We start from the raw sequence: 6,013 nt of genomic DNA on the forward strand, positions 1-6,013 counted from the left end.
TTTTTGTTTATCTGATTGCCTTTATAGTGGGAGTAGAAACACCCACACGCGTTTGTTGAATTATCTTTATCTTTATAAATCGTATACCACTAAGGCATTTGAGTACATGTCTTAGATGTTCTGAGCTTAGGAATTTCAAACTTACCTAGAATATGCATTTCCACAAAATGTTTTCTTGTAGGGAGATAAAAATTAGTTTCATGTGATGTCTAAGTAAGGGGAATTTGTTTCGTTACAGTGAAATTTTCATACTTAGAACCTAGTGTTCTGAAACTGCCATCTAAACCATCGGATATTCTGATAGGGCTGATCTCTTGTAATAGATTTCTAATTTCCAAAATTGATAAAGAAAAAAGGAAATCACCTTGCAATATATGGAAATATTGAATCATTACATTGTACACCTGAAACTAATATGTTGAATGTCAACTATACCTCAATTTAAAAAATAAAATTTAAAAAAAAGGAAATCATATCTATACTAAGTTATTACTTATTTCCTTATAGACCTAGCACTGCTGTCGCCAGTGGGCTCATAAATACAGAACCTTCTGTTGATAGCAAATTGGCCCTACATGAAACGTCAGTAAGGGCATTTCTGGAAACAGTATGTTGTCCTTGGATTGCTTTTATTATCCCTTATGATACATTAGTTTCTTATTGATGCTGTAAAAAATTGCCACAAACTTAATGACTTTAAAAAACAAATTTATTAACAGTTCCGGAGGTCAGAAGTCCGAAATTAGTCTCACTGGGGTAAAGTTGAAGTATCAGCAGGGCTGGTTCCTTCCAGAGGCTCTGATGGCAAAAATCTGTTCCCTTGTCTTTTTCTGTTTCAAGAGGCTGTCTTCATTCCTTGGATTCTGGCTCTTACCATCTTCAAAACTAGCAGTGTAGCATAGTTTCTCAACAAGTTACTTAAGCTTTCTGTGCCTCGGTTTCCTCATCTATGAAACAGATAAGTCATGGGTTTCTATAAAGATGAAATGCATACATTTGAGGCACTTGGAACAATGCCTTGTATTTAGTAATCAAAGTGTGTTTTGTCGCTTATCTTTAATAGGGACGTGGTAGGCTGTTGTATGGAGCTTCCTCAAATTAACCAATTGATGTGGGTATATTTAGTTTGTAGTCTTTTGCTATTAGAATAATGTAATGAACATTCTTAGACATAATGTATAGTGACACTTAAGTAGTTAGAGGTGGATTCCCAGAAGTTAGTGAGTCCAGCTTGCATTGATTTACGCTTTGATCAGTACCCATTACCCTATTTCCTCACTTCTAGTCTGCAAATCTGTGATATTTTTGTTGAGCGTTCTTTTCATGTTTAATGACTATTTGCATTTCTTCTTCGAAAAGTTAATTGCCAATTTTATGATTTTTTGAATTCGTAGGAGTTCCTTTTGTAGTAAGAATATTAACACGAGTTTTTTATGTTGCAAATAGTTTCTCAGTATTTGTGTTTTGACGTGATTTATGTCTTTATACCAAATCTTTTAATTTTCATCTGGTCAGCTCTTGTCTGTCTTTATATCTTCTGGCTTTCCTGTCTTGTTTAAACATATCTCTCCCATCCTAAAGTTGAAGTTATATGGATATTCACTTAAATTGTCTTCTATTTTCATTGTCATATTTATTAGGTGTTTAATCTGAGATTTTGTTGGATATTGTGCTGAAGGTTTCTGATTTTTGTTTTCTGAGATGGACACCAATACCTCTGAAGATGTCAGATATGTAGGTAGCAAAGTTTCCCTAATCCGATGGATCAAAGTAAAGGAACCATATGCCTCTACCAAAAAAATTGGTCAACAGATAAGACTGAAGTTTCTCATAAGGGGCCTGGAATCTGTTTTCCTGGAGAAGTATTGGTTTGGCAGGATCTCGGAGTTTAACACCATCAAGAACAGAAGGGGACACTCTGATCTGGAGTTGATTACCAATAAGCTATTTTTAAAATCTCTGAAGCTTTAATATTGTGATCACTCACTACTTTCCTCCCCTCCCTGTGCTTTCTTTTGTAATTGAAAACAAGTGAATATCCATTGTTTGCAAACCAAGGAGCTGGTTCTTTGTAATTCTGACAGGACCTGATACTGCCAAGGGTGTCTTTAGTATGTACCATGGACGATAGCGGAAAGGCAGGGAAATCAGTCCTTCAAGGTAACTCTTCAGACAGTTACAAGTGTTGTCTCCCTCTCCTTCCAAGTTCTTGAACCTTAACTAGGCAATGAAGATACTTGACAAAGAAAATGTGAGGGGCTGGCTCTGTGGCCGAGTGGTTAAGTTCGCGCGCTCTGCTGCAGCGGCCCAGGGTTCGGATCCTGGGCACAGACATGGCACCACTCGTCAGGCCACATTGAGGCGGCGTCCCACATCCCACACCTAGAAGGACCTGCAGCTAAGATATGCTACTACGTACCGGGGAGGTTTGGGAAATAAAGCGGAAAAAAAAAAAAAGATTGTCAACAGTTGTTAGCCCAGGTGCCAATCCTTAAAAAAAAAAGGAAGATTGGCAACAGTTGTCAGCCTAGGTGCCAATCTTTAAAAAAAAAAATTGTGAGGAAATCATGAGCTTGAGCGTGATGATCATTATGTCTTCCTTTTCTATTTCTGTCACAAAAAGAACACCTTTCTAGGGCACTTACCATGAATGGAGCTTGCAGGACTAGAAGTTGGTCTGGGTGCGTTAGTGAGTGGTAAGTGGATGTGAAGGCCTTGGGCATTACTGGACACTGCCATAGACTTTATAGACACTGTACACTTAGGCTGCACTAAATTTATTTAAAAAACTTTTTTTAATAATTAACCTTAGCTTACTGTAACTTTGTTTATAAACTTTTTAAAAATTTTTTTGACCCTTTAGTAATAACACTTAGCTTAAAACAACACGTACAGCTGTAGAAAAATATTTTTTTATATCCTTATTCTGTAAGCTTTTTTCTATTTTTAAATTTTATTTGTCTTTACTTTTTTGTTAAAAACTAAGGCACAAACACATAGGCCTTAGTTTTTACCTAGGCCTACACAGGGTCAAAATGATCAATATTGCTGTCTACCATCTCCACATCTTGTCCCCCTGGAAGATCTTCAAGGGCAATAACACATGGAGCTGTCGTCTCCTATGATAATGCCTTCCGGAATACCTCCTGAAGGACCTGCCTGAGGTTCCTGAGGGGGTATCTCTTTTTGGAAATATGTCCATGGTGCTTTGCTTGGTTTATTTTATTCATCATAGATTTGCTTGTAAGCAGATAATGTACCATGACCATTCCTCTCTATTAATGAAAACCTTTTGGTGTTGGGGTCCGTCTTCTCAAACTTTTGAAGGAGCTCGTTGAGGTCTGCAAAAGCTCTGTTAAACCCTTCACTGTGAATTTTCTTGATGGTTCTTTTTCCTTCTGCAGTTTCTTCTTCTCTTGCCTCTTTCAGCTATGTATTCCTGTTCTGGTTCCAACAACTGCTCATTAGTCAATTCCTCAGGAACCACCTGTAAAAGCTCCTCAACAACGTCCTCATCCACACTCAGGTTAAAGTTGTTTGCCATCTCAACCAAAGCCTTGTTGATTTTTTCAACCTCCGCATCCTTAGCAAATCCTTTGAAGTCGTGGACAAATCTCTTGAGTGTCTTCTTCCAGATGCCATCCATACACTCCTTGGTGACATCACCCCAAGCCCAAGCAAGGTTCTCGATACAGTCGTAGATGTTGTAATGCTTCCAGAATTTTATCAGTGTCTTCCTCAGTTACAGCAATAGCGTGGGTAAAGGTCCTCCTCAGGTAGTAGGCCTCAAGAGCTGCTATAACTCCTTGACCCACTGGTTAGATCAGAGGTAATGTCTGGAGGGAGAAACACCACTTTGATAGTGAGATGAAGATCACCAAAAAAAGGAGGATGTTTGGAAGCATTATCAACAATAAGCAAAACACTGAAAGATATGTTATTCTCCAAATAGTGCGTCTCCATTTCACTGGCATGGCAATTTAGGAGGACATCTTGGAAGAGGAGCTGGGTTGTCCATGACTTCTTATTGCTGCTGTAATATACTGGCAGTGTGTGTTTATTGATATGCTTGAAGGCCCTGGGGTTCTCACTGTGTCAGATCACAAAGAGTTTCAATTTGTAGCCTGCAATATTGCCCCAAAGCAAGACTTAGCCTGTCTTTCAAAGCCTTGAAACCTAGCATTGGCTTGGCCTCTTTGGATCAAAGTCCTTTCAGATATCCATGTCTAGAATAGGGAGCTTTCATCCATATTGAATATTTACACAGGCAAGTAATTTTCCTCCACAATCAGCTTATCTAGAATTTCCAAAAAGTTTTCAGCTGCCTTCACATCAGCAGTCACAGACTCACCACTCACTTCCTCATTATGTAATGAATAACAATTCTTGAATCCTTTAAACCACCTAGAGCTAGCAGTAAATTCAACATGGTAGTTAGGTCCAGCCTTTTTCAACACTGCAAACAAATTTTTTGCTTTGGCTGTGATTGTCACAGTGCTGAGAGGGATACGCTTCTGGTCTTCAATCCAGGTCCTTGTAAGTTTCTCCATGTCTGATAGAGGCCCTCCTCGAATTTTTGTTAGTCTCACTGCCTTCACTGAAGCAGACCCTTTAACAGATTCTGTCACTTTGTTCTTGTTCTTCCAGATCATAGCTATGGTGGGATGGGACATGCCTGGCAATAGCCATCGCTGATTTTCCACCTTTGTTGTCCTTGGTCACTTTTAATTTTGGGTCCAGGTGAATCACTCAACATGGCCTCCTACTGGCAACATTAGCAGTGGATTCTGTATGCCTAGGGGCCATCATAAACAAAACAGCATGAGATTAGGAGCTGGCCCCGTGGCCGAATGGTTAAGTTCGTGTGCTCTGCGTCAGCAGCCCGGAGATTCACTGGTTCAGATCCTGGGCACAGACCTAGCACTGCTCATCAAGCTATGCTGAGGCAGCGTCCCACATAGCAGAACTAGAAGGACCTACAAGTAGGATATACAACTATGTACTGGGGGGCTTTGGGGAGAAGAAGAAGGAGGAAAAAAAAAGATTGGATACAGATGTTAGCTCAGGGCCAATCTTAGAAAAAAAAGATTATTAAAAAAAAGCATGAGATTAAATCAAGCACAAGGGAAATGGATGCAATAAAGAGACACAGTAAACACAAGATATATGAGGCTGCTGCCAGTGTAACATGGCATAGTTTTACAGTAAACTTTTTAATAAATAGAGGAAACTCTAAAAAAAGGTTAATAGTATAGTAAATACATAAACCAGTAACACAGTGACATAGTCGTTGATTATCATTATCAAGTATTATGTACTGTACATAATTGTATGTGCTGTACTTTTATACAACTGGCAGCACAGTAGGTTTACACCAGCATCACTGCAGCCACATGAGTAATGTGTTGTGCTGTGTTACAAGGACTGCAACACCAGGCGATACGAATTTTTCAGCTCCATTATAATCTTAGGGGACCATTGTCAGATATGCAATTCATTCTTGACCAAAACGCCGTTATGCAGTGCATGACTGGTTGACTTGGTGTAATCAAGGAAGTTGTAGTAGGTGCCAATCTATCTTGTTAATACTTCATAGCTTGATCCCGCTTTGAATGTAGTATCTCCTATGAATATGCTGACCTTTTCAGATACATGACAATCATTTGACATATCTGCTAATGGAGAATAGTTAGGGAGGGGGGAAAGAGTTGTTGGGTTTTTGGGTGGGGATTTTTTGTGTATTCTAAGAATTCATATTATGTTGAAAGATTTCTGCAGGCATCATATACTCAATACATCAATACTCAGAGAAGCACAAAAATATGAAAGCGTATTCATTTGGAGTCTATTTTCCCATTACAGATCATGTTTTTGCTGTAAAAGCAAACGTAATGAAAATCTCCATGAGCACATGAAAGAATTTAGTTCTTAGAAGAAATACCTAACAGTTGTTGAATATTGTCATAAGTATTTTTTATACTTTATCTCATCTAATCCTCAAAATAGCCCCCTG

Source organism: Equus przewalskii, chromosome 4 (genome assembly GCF_037783145.1).
Source record: "Equus przewalskii isolate Varuska chromosome 4, EquPr2, whole genome shotgun sequence".
NCBI lineage: Eukaryota > Metazoa > Chordata > Mammalia > Perissodactyla > Equidae > Equus > Equus przewalskii.